The following is a 20,203-nucleotide window of genomic DNA, read 5'->3' on the forward strand; positions in this document are numbered from 1 at the left end:
GCTGTCGGCCAAGTGTCCCAAGGAGTAAGTAAGTCCCCACTGGCAGTCCGTTTCTGCAGAGGAAAGAGTCCCGAGGGAGCGCTCCTCCTGGCCGAAGGGCTGTCCCGGTGTCCGATGAGCTCCATGTTGGGGCGGTCATCTCTGCCTCCTGTGGACCAGGTGCAGAAGAGGGAAAGGAGAGGAGGTGGACCCTCAAGGCCCATGGTCCCTGCCTCACTGAGGGCCACCTAGCTTGCTGCTCATGAGCCCACAGGGCCTTCCCAAATCAACAAGTCTCACCACCCCTGAGCTCGCTCCCACCACCAGCACGCCCCCAAGGACACACTTCCCCAGGTGACGTTCCCCACTACCTCTGCCACAACTGGGCGTAGGACCTCGCAACGAGGGCCCCAGCTCCATCTTCCTGTTGCCCATCAGTGGTCCCTGCGTGAGCCTTCCAGCGGGCCCTGGGCTGAAATGCTGACAGCTCAGCCTCTTTGGACTCTTGGCCTCACGTCCTTGGGGAACTCTCTTCCTTCCTGCCTGTGGGAGCAGCTAGCTGTAGGTAGAGGAGGGATTCGTTCTTCGGGCTCAGGAAACCCTGCTGGGCCCATGGCCCCATGTCCGGAACAGCACTAGGTGGCACAACTGTGTGGCAGTGTTGGGGATCTGAAGCTTGATACACTCCTCGGAGACATAGAAGGGAGGTGGAGAGCCGCAATGCTGTGGGCCCAGGGAGGTTCCCTTGAGCCCCTGGAAAGGCTGTTCCCTCATCCGCGTCTTCCCGGCTCCTTGAAACTTAATCAAGGAACAGCCTGGCAGCTCCCACGGTCCGGTCCCTAGGATTCTTCACGTCCGCAGGGTGGAAGGGAAGTCCCAGGAAACCTGCTGGTCGCAGGGGGTCGGCCAGCATGCCTCAGGCCCAGATGTCCCCAGGAAGGGCCAGCCCACCGTGCCTGTTTTCCCTGGAACCTTCTGGGCCTCGTTGGGCTTTCAGGAAGGACCTCCCTGCTCTAAAGGGGAGAGGAAAGGCTGGACGGTAGCCCTGAACCACGTGCCCTGGGCCGCCAGAGCACAGGCGCCGTGCTGCCTTGGCCATGTGGAAGTCCCGCCTTCCATGGAATGAGGTGGGGACGATTGGACGCATGCATCAGCTGCCAGGGAGTAAGCCTTACGTTGCCACGCCTTCTCCGGGGCATGGCTCGTGCGGCACTTTGCCGGCTGCGAGGACTCAGGGGGTGTGGAAGAAGGCCTTACTTTTCGGTCAGAGCTGGAGAGACTGGCTTGCATTGGCACCAAACCACCTGCCCAAGCCTACTGTGCTGGCTCAGAAGCGCACTCTGGGTGTCCTCTCACCACGTTTGCGAGCCAGCCCCGGGGCCGTGGTGTCCCGGCCTGATGTTCTGCTCACGGTCTGACCTGACGGGCATGGACGGGGCAAGGCTAGGAAGGGTACGTTCTCCTCTGCAGGCCAGATGAGCCGGGAACCCATTCCCATGGCATTCGCGGTGTTGGCAGAATGCAACGCAAGACGCTCTGTGTCTAGTAGGAAAGGCGTGTGCATTCCTGCTACGTGTGTCCTGGGTGCCGTCCTCAGCTCCTTGCCGCCTGGCCTCCCTAACAGCAGACAGACAGGTGGCTCCAGGCCAGCAGACGGCATCACCAGCCACCCTCTTAACAGGGTTCACCCAGACATCCTCTTCAGGGTCCCCTTTGCTCTATGCTCGTGGCTCCTCTAAGGGTCAGTTTCTCTGTCCTCCAGGGCAAACACACTGCGTGTCTGCTTGCGTGGTTGTTGGGTGAGTGTGCTGCTGTGGGACCCCGCTTGGGACCTTTTCCAGGGTCACCTGACTGGGTGCCAGTCACAGAGGGGGACAGGGCTTTTATGCCCAGGGAAAAGAGCTGCTCAGAGGGGTGAATGCATCTTCTGTCCTGAAGTCCTTCTCCCCTAGAGACCGTGTGGCCAGCGAGGAGCCAGAGAAAGAGCACCTGAACACAAAGACTTAGAGGAAGACGGAAAGGTGAGGAAGAAGAAAGGACAGGCACACAGATGGAACCAGCACTCTTTGTCACTCTTCTCCTGAGTAGCAAAGGACATGGGCTGGAACAAACTGTGGCCACACTTTTCCCCCCACGCTGGCCTGGCAGAGAGCATCGGGGCACCTGTGTCCTGGAATTGCCCTAGATTCTCCGGGGCATGGGCTGACGCTTTCCACACACACTGGTCCAGGGCTCCCGGGGGTGTGTACCGTGTCCTGAGTCCTAGAGGAGTCTATTCGGGTAGGCGAGGGACAGCCTGGCATTGCCTGGCTTCAAACACCAGGCGGAGGGCCCCCCGGGAGGAAGCGGCGGGAGGGGTGAAGGTGGAGGTGTGTCCCGGACGGACGGCAGGCGGGGGCGCCGCAGCTGGCTCCCTGAGTGGTGCCTGCAGCGCGAGGGGCGGGGCCCTGCGTGGGCACGCCCACCAGCCGTTACCTGATTGGACGCGGGGTTCTCCCTCGTCCTGGGCCAGCCCAGGACTCAGTCCCACCAAGGCCGCACACGTGATACAGCGTCATCCTGGGGCGACACAGCATGCCCGCTATCCCTTGTGCGCATGCGTTCAGCGGCCCACGGCCTCTGGGAGGACGCTGCCTCCCGCAGACGACTAGGGGCGCCAGAGCTCCACCTGCCCGACCGTTTGCGGGAGCCACGTGCCCTCACCTCCAGCTCCTCTCCGCTGCTGGCTCTGCTCGCTCACGACCAGGACCACATGGAGAGCGCGGCGGGCTCCGGGGAAGGCGGGGCTGCCCCGCCGTCCTGCACCACCTTGGTCCTGGAGGGGGGCCGTGAGGCGTCGGGGCCCCGCGCCCAGGCAGGCGCCTGGGGGGAGGCAGGGCCGCTGCAGGCCCTAGGTGCCGCCGGGATGGGCGCAGAGGCTGTGGTGGGTGCTGAGGCCCAGCAGGGCAGAGAGCAGGCCGGCCCCGGGGACGAGTTGGTGCTGGTGGTGGATATCATGGTAGCGCTGGACCCTGGTGTAGAGGAGGTTGAAGGGGAGCACACTGTAGAGGAATCAGAGGAGGAGGAGGACAAGGAGGCTGAGCAGGAAGCCAAAGTTGCGGTGGAGTCTCAGGACACAGTCAAGTCTGAGGAAGAGGAGAAAGCTGAAGTGGTGGCACGGCCTGAAGAGGCTGAGGAAGGGGAGGCTGTTGAGGATGAGAAGGAGGACACTGAGGAGGGGGCTGTTGCGGAAGAGTCTGAGATATACCTCCAAGAGGTTACGGAGGTGGGGGAGGAAGCTGATGAGGGAAATGAGAAGTCCACGGAGAAAGAGCATGAGGAGGCGGAGAAGGCTGAGGAGGATTCTGTGGACGGAGCATCTGAGGCCAAGGAGGAGGAGGCTAAGAAGGAGGAGGACGCAGATGGTGAAGAGCAGGTGGCTGAGGAAGAGGAGGCCGAGGAGTGGGAGCAGCCTGAGGAAGGGGAGAAGGCTGAAGAGGCTGAGGAGGTGGCTGTGCAGGAGGAGGCCAGGGAGGAGGGCCAGAAGGAGGAAGAGGCGCAGGAGAAGCAGGAAGGGGAAGAACAGCCAGAGGCACGGCGGGGTCCATCCCTGTCCCCGCTCGAGGCTCTAGGGGCCCTGCAGTCCGAGCTGGAGCCCGTGAATAAGCAAGCCAGCAGGTCCTACTCTCGGCTCAAGCTCAAGTCATGTCAGAGGCGGCAGCGTCACCTGGAACACCGAAGCGCCATTATCCGGGGCATCCCTGGCTTCTGGGCCAAGGCTGTATCCTTCATGCTGTCACTGAGGGATTCCGATGTGTCTGGGCCAGTGCATGAGGAACGAGAGGGAGGGGGCTGTTGACTACCAACATGCATCATGGGGGGGAACCCCCCTCACGCCCCGCAGCATTGCAGAGGACACGCTCATGCCGTGGGGATCAAGACAGCCTGGAAATCCTGGTTCCGGTTGGGCGTGGGGGCCGCAGGGTGCTCTCGGTGTCGCACGAGGCACTGAAACTCCGCTGGGCATCTAGGAGCACTGGTTCGGGTCAGAGTCAGGAATAGCAGCAGGGTCTCTTCACCCAAAACACATTCACACCAAGCACGGGTTCCCCTGGGTAGAATGCTGCAGGCAAGGGGTGGTGAGAGCCCACCCGGTCAGCCTGAGGCAGGAATGTGTGCTGTCCGGGAACGCGCTAGTTCTGCCTAGCCATCAGCACAGGAGGATGAGCTGTGGAGGGGGTGTGGGGCGGGAGGGGTGTCTCTCAGGATGCCAGCTGCCTGTGTCCCTGCTGAGATATGTAGCACCACGGGGCGCCGTGGTCCTTGAGGCAGCCGGGTCGGAGGCAGTGGGACCCCGCGGTGGAGAGGGGAGACAGTGCCCGGTTGCTGTCCAGACTCGCTCTGTTGCTGTAGCTCTTTCATCTCCAGCCCTCGGAGCTCCTTGACCGAAAGCAGTTTGTGAACCACCCGCAGATGTCAGCCATGATCAGTGAGCAAGATGAAGGCATACTTGGCTACCTGACGGATTTGAAGGTCTGGCCCGGGAGACTGAGGCCGGGGTGGGGGACAGGAGAGGAGAGGGTGGCCAAAGTGAGTCCTCCCCCAAGTCAGGAGGGTCAAGGTCTGCTGGACAGAGCTTTCACGCCTCTGCCCCACTTTCCCGCCGGGCAGGTGGAGGAACTGCGGTTTCCCCGTGAGTGCCGCCACATCCTGCTCTTCTTTCGCAAGAACTCCTACTTCCGGAATGAAGTGGTTGTGAAGGAGTATGTCGTCAGCGCTGCTGGTAAGAGGCCGCTGTCTGGATGGGCGGTGGCAGGTGGAGGAGGGCGGGTTGCCTTCCCCGACTCATTACCCAGCACCCTCTCACACACTCGTCTTCCTGCAGGGTACGGGCCATCTCATTCCCCTCCCATCCAGTGGCACCAGGATTTCGAACGAGAGGCCCACAGCCGCAGGCACCACAACAGCAGCCTTAACTTCTTCAACTGGTTCTCTGACCACAGCTTTGCCGGGGCTAGCAGGATAGCTGAGGTGGGGCCCTGTGACACACAGCGTAAATGACCTTGCTGGCTTCTCCAGCTGCTTGGGATGGACACCTGAGCCCCGCCCCCGTTTCTCCTGCCAGATCATCATGGACGACCTGTGGCCCAATCCCCTGCAGTATTATGTGAGCAAGAAGGCAGCAGGAGAGGGAACTGAGAGGACGACAGGTGAGGAGCCCAGGGCGTGGGCGCCGAGACGTGTGCTGTCGGGATCCCTGGGCCCTGGGCTACACAAAGGGAGACACTGAGGTTCACAGGAACACTCCGAGACAGCGACCCCGGGACAAAGCACGTCACCCTGACATGGAACGTGGGGAGGTGCAGTGCCAAACGGGTTGTGCCTGGGGAAGCTTGAGGCAGGCGAGGCCACGCAGCGTCATGGAGCAGAGCCGGAGAAGCAAAGCCGGCTCAGCGGCTGCACTTGCGGCAACTGTCATTCTGTGGCCCGTGAACCGCAGCCTCAGGTCTGCGAGCAGCGCATTACAAGGGTGACCAGAGGCACCCTTGGCCCAAAGGTCTGGGTGTCCTGGTGCAAAGCCGCACCCCGCCTTCCCGTCCCTTCTCTGTGTTGATCACCACAGTTGTCCCCTTAAATTCCGGAGGCATCTCCTTTGCCAAGCCCACTGGCCCGCGGGCAGTCATGAAGGAGCACGCTCGTTCATACGTGGCTGGAGGAAACATAAAGCGATCACAGTCGGGGGCAGGGGCTTGGCCAGGGGAGAATGAACGCCATTCCCGACGAGAACCTTGAAACCCTCAAGCAACCTTAAGTATGGCCCAGTGAAGATACCCACTGCTCTCCTCCTGTGTCCATGTGCACGGGTGTCCCCGCGTGCGTGCTTGTGCGTGTGCGTGTGTGTGTGTGTGTGTGTGCCATCTCGTCTAGGGAGCTTCATGATGTTGAAATGAGGATGAGGACCATCGCACTTGACGGAAAGCAGTCCGGAAACTTCAGAAGGAGCCGAAGGGTCAACCTGCTTCCTCTCTGCAGGAAATAACTGAAGACAGGTGCCGGGGTGAAACAAGGCCTGTTGAGGCCCCGGGAGCCCTGGAGAAATATCGAAATGTAAATAAACAACGTCAAGTGTGTTTCTGTGTGTGTGTGTGTGTGTGTGTGTGTGTGTCTGTGTGCTCTGGCACACACACTCTTCCTCCTGGAAGGGGCTCCAGGGGACTGACTGAACACAGCGGCTGCATGTCGGTGTTTTCCTTCTGCGCCTGGGCTTCCCCGGTCTGTGGATCGGCCTGTCCTGTAGGCTTGCCCACAGGGCTAGGACACGCATGGTCTGGGACTGCATCCCAGGGGGCAGAGGTACCGTTCCCCCAGGCCCAGTGGGGCTGGGCAGGGAGAAGATCTGATCGAAAGGCCAGCCAACCGGGGCTCATCTCTTCCCTGGGGAAATGAGGGAGTTCAAGGAAAGGGAATAAGGAGCCAGGGACAAACACGTCCAGTTGCCAGGTTAGGTGGACGCCGATGGTGGCCTCCAGGGATGCTCCCTGGTGGATGGCCTCAGACACACCCACTGCACATTCCATGGGGGGGAGGACTCAAGGTCCATGACTCTGTCGAACCCAGTGCCACTGCTCTCCCCAGGTCTAGGAACGCACACAGCCTCCTGCTGACACAGTCAGGTTCTGAGGACCAGCAACCACGTTAAGGAGTGAGGGCCAGGCTGTATGGAGGGACTGTGGGAGAGGGGACAGAGGGAGCTGGGAGGGTAGGAAACATGACCCTCTCGTCCCGGCACAAGGGCCCAGGAGAAAGGAGAAATTGCAGGGGGACACACACACACGCACACTCACACACAGTGGTGCACAGACACTGCGTCCTCACACACACACTCAAACAGCCGCACCCACAAGCTGACACACACACTCACTCAGGTGCACCCTCAGTCACCCACCCCCACACACACTCCAATCCCTCACATGTCCTGGCACACACAAGCTCACACAGCCACGCTCTGCGGGCATCTCTAGTGCCCTGACTCCCTAGGGCCCTCATTTGGGCTCCCCCAGACGACAAAGAGGCGGAGGCGTGCGGGAGGGGTGGTATGGTTCCTCAGGACTGGCAAGGCCCAGTCCACGCAGCGGTGTGCTGTCTATCCCATGACCACTGTGGTGCTGAGATTCCTGTTTCCACATGGGCTTAAGGCGTTTGCCCAAGGCCCTCTCTCCGCTGAAGACCCCACAAGGTAAGCACCACCAAGAGGCACGAATCACTGGTCCCTGTCACAAGCTGAGGCAGTTAGTCTCCAGGTGTCAGCCCACAAGACCCTTCCACACGTGAACAATAACCCCATAGGTAGACAGGGGCAGGATCAAAGCCGAGATTGCAACACCTTATCAGGGATTCCACAGGGCCCCACACTCCAGGTTGGAAAGAGCTTATCCAACTCCCTAAACTTTTGTACATTACCATGGCTTCCAAGATCCTGAAACTTTATTTTATTTAAACTTATTTATTTATTTATTTATTTATTTATTTATTTATTTATTTATTTATTTATTTATTTATCTGACAGAGAGAGAGAGAGAGAGCACAAGCAGGGAAACAGCCCAGGGAGAGGGAGAGGCAGGCTTCCCGTCGAGCAGGGAGCCCGAAGCGGGGCTCGATCCCAGGAGCCTGGCTGCAGGACCTGAGCCGAAGGCAGACGCTTAAGCGTCTAGCCACCCAGGCGCCCCAAACCCCCTAAACTTGAACAGGAATGCAGCAACCCTTTGGGGAGCTCTGTACACTTGCTGAATAAACTTTGCCCTGCTGCCCACCACTCCTCTTCTGGACTACATCTCCTTTCCACGACGCGGCATGACCGAGAACCCGGGCACTGAGGGACCCACAGTCCTGGATCCCAGACTGCTGTCTCATCGGAGAGGACCACATCAGGAGTTCACTAGCGTTCTGGCTCCATGGCTCTGAACCACGTGTGTGTCCCTGGCCCTTCTGGATCTTCGTGTTCTTGTCTGTGTAAAGCGTCCCTCTTTGCCCGTGTTAGTCTGTCTTCCCGAACATGCCTTGGCGTGTCTTGGCCTGGCTGTGCCTGTGCCGTCAGGTCTCCCATCTCGCATCCGTGCTGAGCCCAGATAGGCAGAGCTGTGCCTCTAGGAGTGCTTTGGGCTTTGCGAGTCTCTGCTTGGCTACAGCTGCCGGGCCGTTGGCCTGCCAATGGGTTGGCGTAAGGGTTCCTGTCTCTGAGTCTGTCCACCTGTGAATCGGACCCCGTTTCATCCATTTCGGGGTCAGAATCCTCTCCTCCTCCGACGGGGGTGCGTTAGGAATCTTTGGTGAGTCCCGAGAAGTCCTTCACTTCCTGTACCGTAGGGTGGCGCAGTGACGCCTCCTTGGAAACAGAGGAAGGGCCAAGCTCCTCCTGCCGGGCAGCGAGGGGCTCACCAAAGTGTCCTCAGCCGCCCCGCTTAGGGCCGAAGGTCACTCATCGTTCTCCCTTTTCCCGCTTTCAACTACTTTGTGGCCTCAGTCTCTTGCACAGTGCGTTGATGTGGGCAGGTTTTCAAAGGCAGAACGTCCTGCTGCCCTCCCAGTCTTGCTGTGTTGCCGCATAGCCTGCTCCTGAGCAGGACCGACTGACGTCCGCCACTGTGGTACTTGGTTTCTGTGTAACCCATGCCCCTTTCCATCCTCAATTCCTGCGTTACGTCCTCCTTTGCTGTCCGCTTCGTGTGTCTGGGAGACAGGCGGACATCTCTGGCACCACTGGATCGAGCTCCACTAGGCCTCCGAGACCTTGTGCGTGAGCGAGGTACCCAAGGCACCGTCAGGGACATGCGGGGACCTCAACGAGGTCCTTCCTGCCCCTTCGTTCTGAAATTTCTCTACAAACGCTTGGCTGACCCCAACGCTAGGGACGCAGCCAATATTGCCACCTGCAGGCCCGGGGCACCTTGGGTCGGTAGAACTCCTGCGCCTGGCGGAACTCAGTGTTCACACCCCGACCCCGTTCACCCCGTCACCACTGCTCTACCCTGGGGTTGCTTGCCCGCCTCTGGCTCTGTTAGCTTCCTACACATGGGTGCTCCCACCCGTAGGCTTCCTTCTGGGAAGGGGCTGGCTTCCTCCACGGTAGACAGTGCTTTACCGATTCTACGCTGAACGCCCCTTCTTGGGGGCCCTCCCCACTCACAATTGCAGGGAACACCCCAGCCTGGGGGAACCCAGGTTTGCCCATACGTGGACTTGGTTGACGTAGTGGGCGAGGGGCCTGCTCCCGGCTGGGTGTCGTGACTCCACTTCACGTTCCCACAGCTTACAAGACCCAGCTCTGTGCATGCTGAGCCGACGATCCTACACGTGCCCCTGCTTGGATGCACTTGTCCTTCAGGCCACACAGGCAACGCAGCGTGGTTCCATAGGCAAATCCTGCTCTCCTGTTTCCTCTGCGAGTACTTTACGGGGATGCCTTGTATCTCAGGCTAGCCCTTTGACTTAAGGGTCTAGTGACCGGCTTCCTTTCAGCGGGTAGGACTCTGCTTATGTTAGAGCCACACACCCCCACCGCCACCCCACGGCCCTCTCCCTACCACCCTAGGCTCATCCTCTCACTCCTTCTCCTGATGCCTGGTGCATATTTTCTCGGGCGTCCTTGGCGACCATAACCTTTACGTTACACTCTTTGTCCCTGAACGTGTTGAAGGTTATCACCCACTGCCTTCTGGCCACCGTCCATCCTAAGGGGAAGCTGGCTCTTCCTCTCACTGAGGAACCCCGGGGTGTGATGGGTCAGTCCCGCCTCTGTGGGCTGCCGAGAGGCCTGTCCTTGCCTTTGCACCAAAGACAAGAGCCCATTGGCCTGGGCATCCCTTTGGATCCTTCCTTCCACTAGGACTGCATTGGGCTCCTTGGATGTGCAGAGTCAGCATTGTCCGCAAAGTGGCAAAGCTTTATCACCTTAGGTCCTCATGCACTGGCTGCCTCTTCCTCTCTCCCACCTCTTCCTGGCATTCCCAATTTGTGCCTGCTGGTGGTCAGCATGAGCTGACCCCTCTCCCTCCCTCTCCCTCTCTCCCTTCCTCTCTCCCTGCAGAGTCTCTCCCTCCTCTCTCCCTCGCCCTTTCCCTCTCTTCTCCTCTCCATCCCTCCTCTCCCTCTCCCTCCTCTCTCCCTCACCCTTCTGTGTCCCTCTCCCTCCTCTCTCCCTCCTCTCTCTTCTTCCCCCTCCCTCCTCCTCTACTTCTCCCCTCCTTTCCCTCTCTTCACCCTCTCCCTCTCCTCCCCCTCTCCCTTCTGTGTCCCTCTCCCTCCTCTCTCCCTCCTCTCTCTTCCTTCCCCTCCCTCCCTTTTCCTCCCTCCTCAGTCCTACTCTCCCTCTCTTCCCCCTCTTGCTCTCTTCCCCGTCTCCCATCACCTGGAGCCCCCAGCCTTCTCCATTTCCACGGCTGTGCTGCTTCTGGTGCAGTATTGCCTCAGGAGCTTCCTTCAGGGGCTGGAGCAACATGACAAGAGCTAGTGTACTTAGGACTGTAGTGGTAACTCCAACGTCTGGGCTGTCTCAGGGACGGTGTTAGAAAATTTTGCTTCTCCCGCCATATGGCCTTTGGTTTTGCTCCCTTCCTCGTTTGCTTCAACAAGCAGATTTTGAAACACTGAAACGTGCTACCGCCAAAAGCCCTGCACTTTACCCCAAGGGGGACCCTCCTGCCCCTTTCCGGTTGAAATCCTCCAGGCGCCCAGACCCATTCCTTTTAAATGAGGCCCTCCCACAATGCAACACTAACCCTCGCGGCCTTGGCATCACCCACGCGGGCTTCCTGGCACTCAAGGCGGTGTCCCTCGGGCACCTCAATGTTCACCCAAGGTGGGGACCGCCATGAGGCGTGGGACTGTCCCGAAGGACCTGGTGAGTACCGGAGAAAGGGCACGTGTGCTGCCAATGCTCGCTGCCATATCCCCTCGCAGGCAGGTAGTCCACTCGGTGACAGACACAGCAGGAACATGCAGCCAGTGGGGGGACCAAAGGCAGTGGAGCTGCCCAGCAGCCTCAGCTCCTCAGGAAGGTGGATAAAAGCAGGCTCCGTGGACCATTCTGCTGGAGCTCTGACATCCTTGGCAGTTAGAGCAGGAGGGAAGGAGGACACGAGAGTCACCCAAGGAAGGAGAAAGCAAAGATGGGAAGAGAGCCAGACAGAGAAGGGTGTGGCAGAGGAAAGTACAGCGGGAGCAAGTCCTACCAGCGGCTTTGACGAAAGACTACCCCGAGTCACTGTGTAGGCTACATGTCCTGCCCATTGGCATGCCACCGAGTCCGAATCCCGGACCTCCCTGGGGCTGTGTTAGTAGCTCTGTAGGCTCCGTGGGGTGGCCAGGGACCTTGGCTCTTTGCTAATTTGAGGCCACTTATGTGTGTGTGTTTCCTCTCTTTTGAGGAGAGTCTGGGCGCGGAGGGGGTGAGGGAGGCAGCCCCTGCATCCTGGATCCTGGTGGGCGGCCCCCTGACACCCTTCGCCACCGTTCGGGTAAATGCGGGAAGGCCATGGGCACAGCGATCTGGCGGTGGTTGGAGCACCAGGTAATGGCTCCAGGGCTTTCCTTCAGGGTCACTAAGAAAGGGCCGGGTGAGGCTTCCGGGGGTCAGGGGGTCACCCTCTTGAGCCGTTGCATTGGAATTCCCCAGTGCCAGCAGCCTGGTCCCCCTGGACGGCCGGGAAAGGTAACACGGGCTGTGTGATATGAGGGACCTCCGGCTCATGGCCTGGCAGGTGATAGCCGGGAATAGACCAGGTTCCAGATGCGGAGGCCACCCCGGAGGAGGAGGCACACAGGCCGGCTCCCTGGCTGCTGCCTTCGGGGCCGAGGGGCGGGGGTCTGGGCGGGCACACGCTCCGCCCTGTCATCCTCCGTACGCTCCGTGCCCAGCGGCCTGGGCGTGACTCAGGGCTCCGTGTCACAAAGGCCGCATGCGTGGCATCGCGTCACCGTCGCCCCGTGGCCATCTGGTCCCTAGCTCTTCTGCGCATGCCTTCACCAGCCTCCGGCCTCTTGGAGGCCTCTGCTTCCCGCCTCCAGTTGGGGGCGCCAGAGCTCCACCTGCCGGCCGCGTGCGGGAGCTAGGTGCTGGCTCCTCCAGCTCCTTCCCTCCGCTGCTGGCTCTGCTCCCTCAGGACCAGCACCACATGGAGAGCGCGGCGGGCTCCGGGCAAGGCGGGGCTGCCCTGCCATCCTGGAGCACCTTGTTCCTGGAGGGGGGCCGTGAGGCGCCGGAGCCCTGCGCCCAGGCAGGCGCCTGGGGTGAGGCTGGGCCGCTGCAGGCCCTAGGTGCCGGGGGGATGGGCGCAGAGGCTGTGCTGGGTGCGGAGGCCCAGCAGGGCAGAGAGCAGGCTGGCCCCGGGGACGAGTTGGTGCTGGTGGTGGAGGATATCATGGCGGTGGTGGAGGTCGTGGCCGTGGAAGACCAGGAGGCGGTGCAAGCACAGCAGGACGAGCAGCTGCAGCAGCTGCAGCAGGGGGAGTCAGGGCCGGGTCCCGAGCCAGCCGGTGCACCACTTGCCGCGCTGGAGATGGTTCAGTTCGCGCTCAGCTCTGTGGATGCCCAAGCTACCAGGGCCTACTTGCGGCTCAAGCGCAGGATGAATCAGAAGCGGAGTTCTCACCTGGCTGGAAGAAGGGCCATCATCCAGCGCATCCCCGGCTTCTGGGCCCAGGCGGTATCCTTCCTCCTGCTGGGCTTGGGTTTGTCTGCGGTGGAGGACCACTGGGAGGAAGGGACCAGCAGAGGCTCTGCCAGGGGCAGGAGCGCTGGGGGAAAGGGTCCCCGGCCCCTCTCCACCCCCAGTGGGAGTGGGTCCCCCGTCCCTATAAGGCGCAGCACAGGGGCGTGGGCCTTGAAGGTGGGGGGAAGGCAAGGGCTGAGGCTTGTGGAGACCACGTCTGAGCAGAAGCTGCGGGCAAATGCTCTGGGACTGCAGGGAGCACTCCCAACACTCTCCCAGGTGTCATGGAGCACATGTCCACACCCTGCATGTCTAGTGTAGTTCCACCCTTGGCTCGGAGCAGGTCCTGGAAGGAAACGTCCTGCCGGCTGCGTGGGGCATGCCCATTGAGAGGCAGGCCACCCCCTTCCCTGTCCTTCAGAGCCTGTGTTCTTTTCTAAAGAGTACAGTGCCCACCCACTGCTGCGTCCTCATGCGGCTTCCAGAGTCATTCAGCAGGCCGCCACGCTTCCCCATACATCAGAAACCCAGACACGCTGTATGCGGTGCTGCAAACTGTCTCCTCAGGCCCTACACAGCCAGGCTGCGGCCCCATGCCCAGGCGCCCCCCCACCCCCCGTTTCCTCCCTCCGTGTCTCTCCCCTCTATGTGCGTCCCACCCTCTCCCTCGCTCCCCTCTGCCCTCCCTCTGTGTCCCTTCCTCCTGTGTGGGTATCTCTGTCTCTGTCTCTCCTTTGCTTTCCCTCCCGTTGCCACCCAACCCCTTTCCCTCCTTCTCTCGCTGAACCTAACGGGCCCTCCCTTTGCCCTGTGGGTGTCCAGCCAGGCTAAGGGAGATGAGTGGCCCCATTGTGGGCACAGAAGGCCCCTCCAGGACACAGGCCTGCAGGCCAACACATAAGCAAACACAGCCCTGAGAGCGCGACCGACCACATCTGGACACCCAAAGCAGTCACTGCCTGCCTGCCAAACACACAGGCCAGGGTGACGACGGTGGAAGGGAGAACAGGCAGGCCCTTGACCTTGTCCCGCCGGGCGCAGACCCTCTCGGAGGCACTGGAAGCCAAGGCACCTGCTGGTATTGAGCAGCTGTGATGAAAGAGCAGGAGCTGAGTGGCTTGGGAGGGCAGCAGGGCCTGGTGGTTCTACACGTGCCCTGTTTGGGGCCCTTCCTCTCACCGGGAAGGGCTGGGTTGGTCCTGGCTCTCCTTCCATAGCGCTGAAGGCGAGGCTCCTTGACCCAAGGCAGATCCTGAATCACCCCCAGATATCAGCCGTGACGGGTGCCCAGGACAAAGATGTGCTCAGCTACATGACCGATTTGGAGGTCAGCGCTGGGAGTGGGTGGCGGGGTAGGACAATTGGGAGTGGAATTTGGGCAGGAGAGGGCCCGGCAGTATTGTTCAGCGGGACATGCAGGGAGCATCTCGGGACCCGTGGAGGACAAGTCCCCTTCCCCTCGTCTTTCTTTTATGTTGCAGGTGGAGGAACTGGGCCGTCCCAAGGACCACAGCACGTTGATGTTTTTCTTTGGGAACAACCCCTACTTCCAGAACAAAGTGATCCTTAAGGAGTATCACCTTAGCATTGCCGGTAGGAGTGGGCTAGAGCTTCGAGGGTGCCGGGGGTGGGCCGGCGGGGGCAGGTGGGCACTCGGGAGGAGCAGGGGGTGTGTAGGGACACAAGTGGAAGCCAGAGCCGGCACAGGAGGGAGAGAGGCTGAGAGGAGAGCGGGAGAGAGGGCGACAGGGTGTGGGTCCTAGGCAGTGCAGAGCCTCCCCTGAATTTTCCCTTCCTGCAGGATACAGGGCGACTCGGTCCACTCCAGTGCAGTGGTTCTGGGATGAAGAACGTGGAGCTCCCAGCCGAAGACTCGACTCCACCAGCCTTACCTTCTTCAAGTGGTTGTGCGACCCCAGCTGCCCAGGGTCTAACAAGATTGCCGAGGTGGGGCCGCTGAGGCCTTCATTAGCATTGGTGATGGCAATGGGGGCAGCCTGGGAAGGGGGCCCGGGCCCCGTGCTCACCTGGGCGGTTTCCCCTACCAGATCATCATCGAGGACCTGTGGCGCAATCCCTTGTGGTACTACCTGAGGCAGGGAGGCAGCCGAAGGCACTGAGCAGACAGGAGGACCTGTCGGTGAGTAGCCGGGCCACTGCGTCCTGAAATATGTGTGGGAGGTGCCAGGGCACAGTCGGGTTTGGGACTCAGTTTGGAAACCGAGGCTCAGAGGACCCTGGGCCCCGGATCACCCAGGGAGCGGCTGGAGGGAGAGTAGGGACCCTGGCGAGGGAACTCAGGGCACACACCCAGGGCAGGGTGTCCACTGGGGCAAGTTCATCCGGTGAGCCAGGTGTGAGCCAGAAAGTCTCAGGTCGTTCAGGGGAAGCAAGGCTCCTCCACCCCATTTCTCTGAACACTCACCCATGGCCGTCCGCCGGGTCCTCAGTTCTCCTGCTGGCTTTTCAGGTGGGGACAGTCTGCCAAATTTTGGGAGTGGGGCTCCCTTGTCCCGAGACGCTCCGACGTCCCTCCGTGTTACGGACCACCCCGTGGCCTCCCAGAGCCACACGGCCATTCTTGGCAATGGTACTAGGCCATCTGGAGGAGGGTGGTGAAGCCCTAGAGGAGGAGGAAGCGGGATCCCACAAGGACAGGGCCCTCGGTCACCGCCGCCTTAGCGATCCTCGGCATGAGGCAGTGTCACGAACACCTCCCTTGTGCGTCCGTGTGTCGTGTGTTTGTGTGTGTGTGTCGCGGGCACGGCAGCTGTGCGGACGTGGACACCGCAGAGCATCAGAGTTGGACCAGCGAGAAGCAGTGGAGGAGGCATCCAGCGTTGTGAGAGACGGGTGGACGTGTCTACGTGGTGCTCTGCCCGCACAGGACAGACGTGGGGGAACAGATCTTCAGGGCCAGCTCTAGAGAGTGTCCAGCACCCAGATCGCCAGGGATGGCGGGCGAGTCATAAACAAGTTAAGAAGCCCTATGTGTCTGTGTGTGGATGTGTATGTGGGACCCAGCACACGGCCAGTAGGAGATCAGCCCTGGCCTGTGGGATTCCGTGTGTGCGGGGGATGTAAGGCACGGGGGCAGGGCAGGGCAGGGCTTGGTTGTGGAGAGACCACCACTCTTGCTCGGCAGGTCAGGGAGAAGGACGGGAAAGGGCACACCTCTCTACATGGGAGCCGTGTTCTTCAGGGCAGGGGAAGGGGCGTGCCGAGCGGGGCACTCGTGGTCCGGTGGCTCTGCTACCGCCCCGTTCACCCCGCTTGGAGAGCTTCTCCCTGTACCCTTTCTCCTGGAAGCGTGCCCTGCATTGCTGTGATGCCGTCCCGTGCATGCTTCCTCTAGTCAGGATCACCACAAAACCACGTGTCCCTGGAGGACTAAGGAGGCGGTTCCTCAGGGTCCCTCACGGTCCCTCCAAACCCACGTCCTGTCCCTCTGCACCACCCACCCACAGGCGTGCGTGCATGCGTGTGTTGCGTGCGTGTGTGTATGCCTACCCACCCGTGTGTGCCTCTGGTTGGAGACTGTGTGTGTATTGTGTGTTTCTCATTTTACACAAGCACAGGTGCGTGTACTAGGGTGGTCAAGGGTGCATACCTCTGTGTCTGCCCACTTGTGTGCCTGTGTGAATTTTCTCTCTGTGTGTTTTTTTTTAAAGAACTTATTTATTTATTTAACCGACAGAGAGACAGCGAGAGCGGGAACACAGGCAGGGTGGTGGAGAGGTAGGAGCAGGCTCCCAGAGGACGAGCCTGATGTGGGGCTCGATCCGAGAACGCCGCGAGATCACCCTGAGCCGCAGGCAGACGCTTAATGACTGAGCCACCCAGGCGCCCCTGTCTCTTTGGGTTTTTGTATGCATGGATACCTGTGTGTCTATGTTTGTCTGTGTGTCTCTGTCAGCCAGATGGTTTGGGGAGAATTGTGTATGCTTCAACGCAGAAGTCCGTGTATGTTCATTGGGTGTGTTCCCCATGCCTGTGTGTAAGGCCCACTGTGAGGCCCACTGTGTATGCCTGGAAGAAAATGACCATGGGTGTTTGTGTGTATTTGTTGTGTATGTGTGTGTTGTGGGACCACGTTTGTGAGCTTGCTATGGCGGTGCTGTGTGTACATGGCTCTGCCACAGACCTAGTGTGAGTGCTGTGTGTTTGAGTGTGTGTGTGTGTGTTTGTGTGAGGCTCATTGTGTATGCTTCTAAGAAAAAGATCATGGGTGTTTGTGTATGTTTTTTGTTTATGTGTGTACTGTGGGGGCCACGTTTGTGAGTTTGTATGGCAGTGCGCAATGAGATGCCTCTGCCACAGCCCTAGTGTGAGTGCTGTGTGTGTGTGTGTGTGTGTGTGTGTGTGTGCCCCTGTGTGGATGCCTGTAGGAAAAAAACCAAGGGTGTTGGTTTGTGTTGTTTATGTGTGTGTTGTGGGGCCACGTTTGTGACTTTGCTGTGGCGGTACCACGTGTGGATACCTCTGCCGGAGACCTAGTGTGAGTGCTGTATGTCCGTGTGTGTGTGTGTGTGTGTGTGTGTGTGTGTCTGTGTTTGGGGGAAGCCCACTCTGTATGCCTGTAAGAAAAAGTGGATGGGTGTTTGTGTGTGTTTCTTGTGTATGTGTGTGTCGGTACCACGTTTGTGAGTATGTTAGGGCAGTTCCAAGTGTTGATGGCTCTGCTGGAGACCCAGTGTGAATGCTGTGTTGTGAGTGTGACAATGTATGTGTGTGTGTGTGTGTGTGTGTGTGTGTGTGTGTGTGTGTGAAGCCATCTCCATGTCGGAGAGACTGACACCATGTCCATGTGTGTGTTGTGCATGCTTCCATGAGTACGCGTGAGTGCTCGTGTCTCCACGTGTTTGTAGCACATGCGTGAGAGGGGTGTGTGTGTGGACACCATGCATGCCTGTGTGTCAAGAGTGTGTGTGTGTGTTGCATATTCCAGTGTCTGCATGAGCACACGCATGTCCCAGTGTGGTTGTAGGCCCTGGACCTCGAGGTTTCTAGCTCTGCTGACTAAGGAGAAAGGGGCCAGTGGCAGAGTGCAGCCATGTCCCTCCTGACACACAGGCGTCGTGGGCATTCCTTGGGTATTAAGGGGTGTGTCTACCCCTGGATGCCACACGCAGAGTGGCCAAGGGAAGCAGGGAGGGGTGGGAGCTGGCAGGGGTATGTCAAGCGACCTCCCATCTGTGCTGCCGGCACGGCCGGTCCCAGCTGGGGGAAACACCGTAATGTTTCAGCGTGTGCTACAGAGGGGTAAGAACTTGTGTCCCGATTTGCGCTGTCGGCCAAGGGTCCCAAGGAGTAAGTAAGTCCCCACTGGCAGTCCGTTTCTGCAGAGGAAAGAGTCCCGAGGGAGCGCTCCTCCTGGCCGAAGGGCTGTCCCGGTGTCCGATGAGCTCCATGTTGGGGCGGTCATCTCTGCCTCCTGTGGACCAGGTGCAGAAGAGGGAAAGGAGAGGAGGTGGACCCTCAAGGCCCATGGTCCCTGCCTCACTGAGGGCCACCTAGCTTGCTGCTCATGAGCCCACAGGGCCTTCCCAAATCAACAAGTCTCACCACCCCTGAGCTCGCTCCCACCACCAGCACGCCCCCAAGGACACACTTCCCCAGGTGACGTTCCCCACTACCTCTGCCACAACTGGGCGTAGGACCTCGCAACGAGGGCCCCAGCTCCATCTTCCTGTTGCCCATCAGTGGTCCCTGCGTGAGCCTTCCAGCGGGCCCTGGGCTGAAATGCTGACAGCTCAGCCTCTTTGGACTCTTGGCCTCACGTCCTTGGGGAACTCTCTTCCTTCCTGCCTGTGGGAGCAGCTAGCTGTAGGTAGAGGAGGGATTCGTTCTTCGGGCTCAGGAAACCCTGCTGGGCCCATGGCCCCATGTCCGGAACAGCACTAGGTGGCACGACTGTGTGGCAGTGTTGGGGATCTGAAGCTTGATACACTCCTCGGAGACATAGAAGGGAGGTGGAGAGCCGCAATGCTGTGGGCCCAGGGAGGTTCCCTTGAGCCCCTGGAAAGGCTGTTCCCTCATCCGCGTCTTCCCGGCTCCTTGAAACTTAATCGAGGAACAGCCTGGCAGCTCCCACGGTCCGGTCCCTAGGATTCTTCACGTCCGCAGGGTGGAAGGGAAGTCCCAGGAAACCTGCTGGTCGCAGGGGGTCGGCCAGCATGCCTCAGGCCCAGATGTCCCCAGGAAGGGCCAGCCCACCGTGCCTGTTTTCCCTGGAACCTTCTGGGCCTCGTTGGGCTTTCAGGAAGGACCTCCCTGCTCTAAAGGGGAGAGGAAAGGCTGGACGGTAGCCCTGAACCACGTGCCCTGGGCCGCCAGAGCACAGGCGCCGTGCTGCCTTGGCCATGTGGAAGTCCCGCCTTCCATGGAATGAGGTGGGGACGATTGGACGCATGCATCAGCTGCCAGGGAGTAAGCCTTACGTTGCCACGCCTTCTCCGGGGCATGGCTCGTGCGGCACTTTGCCGGCTGCGAGGACTCAGGGGGTGTGGAAGAAGGCCTTACTTTTCGGTCAGAGCTGGAGAGACTGGCTTGCATTGGCACCAAACCACCTGCCCAAGCCTACTGTGCTGGCTCAGAAGCGCACTCTGGGTGTCCTCTCACCACGTTTGCGAGCCAGCCCCGGGGCCGTGGTGTCCCGGCCTGATGTTCTGCTCACGGTCTGACCTGACGGGCATGGACGGGGCAAGGCTAGGAAGGGTACGTTCTCCTCTGCAGGCCAGATGAGCCGGGAACCCATTCCCATGGCATTCGCGGTGTTGGCAGAATGCAACGCAAGACGCTCTGTGTCTAGTAGGAAAGGCGTGTGCATTCCTGCTACGTGTGTCCTGGGTGCCGTCCTCAGCTCCTTGCCGCCTGGCCTCCCTAACAGCAGACAGACAGGTGGCTCCAGGCCAGCAGACGGCATCACCAGCCACCCTCTTAACAGGGTTCACCCAGACATCCTCTTCAGGGTCCCCTTTGCTCTATGCTCGTGGCTCCTCTAAGGGTCAGTTTCTCTGTCCTCCAGGGCAAACACACTGCGTGTCTGCTTGCGTGGTTGTTGGGTGAGTGTGCTGCTGTGGGACCCCGCTTGGGACCTTTTCCAGGGTCACCTGACTGGGTGCCAGTCACAGAGGGGGACAGGGCTTTTATGCCCAGGGAAAAGAGCTGCTCAGAGGGGTGAATGCATCTTCTGTCCTGAAGTCCTTCTCCCCTAGAGACCGTGTGGCCAGCGAGGAGCCAGAGAAAGAGCACCTGAACACAAAGACTTAGAGGAAGACGGAAAGGTGAGGAAGAAGAAAGGACAGGCACACAGATGGAACCAGCACTCTTTGTCACTCTTCTCCTGAGTAGCAAAGGACATGGGCTGGAACAAACTGTGGCCACACTTTTCCCCCCACGCTGGCCTGGCAGAGAGCATCGGGGCACCTGTGTCCTGGAATTGCCCTAGATTCTCCGGGGCATGGGCTGACGCTTTCCACACACACTGGTCCAGGGCTCCCGGGGGTGTGTACCGTGTCCTGAGTCCTAGAGGAGTC

The sequence above is a fragment of the Ursus americanus genome, chromosome 37 (assembly GCF_024610735.1).
Source record: "Ursus americanus isolate L20-20 chromosome 37, mUrsAme1.1.p, whole genome shotgun sequence".
Classification (NCBI taxonomy): domain Eukaryota; kingdom Metazoa; phylum Chordata; class Mammalia; order Carnivora; family Ursidae; genus Ursus; species Ursus americanus.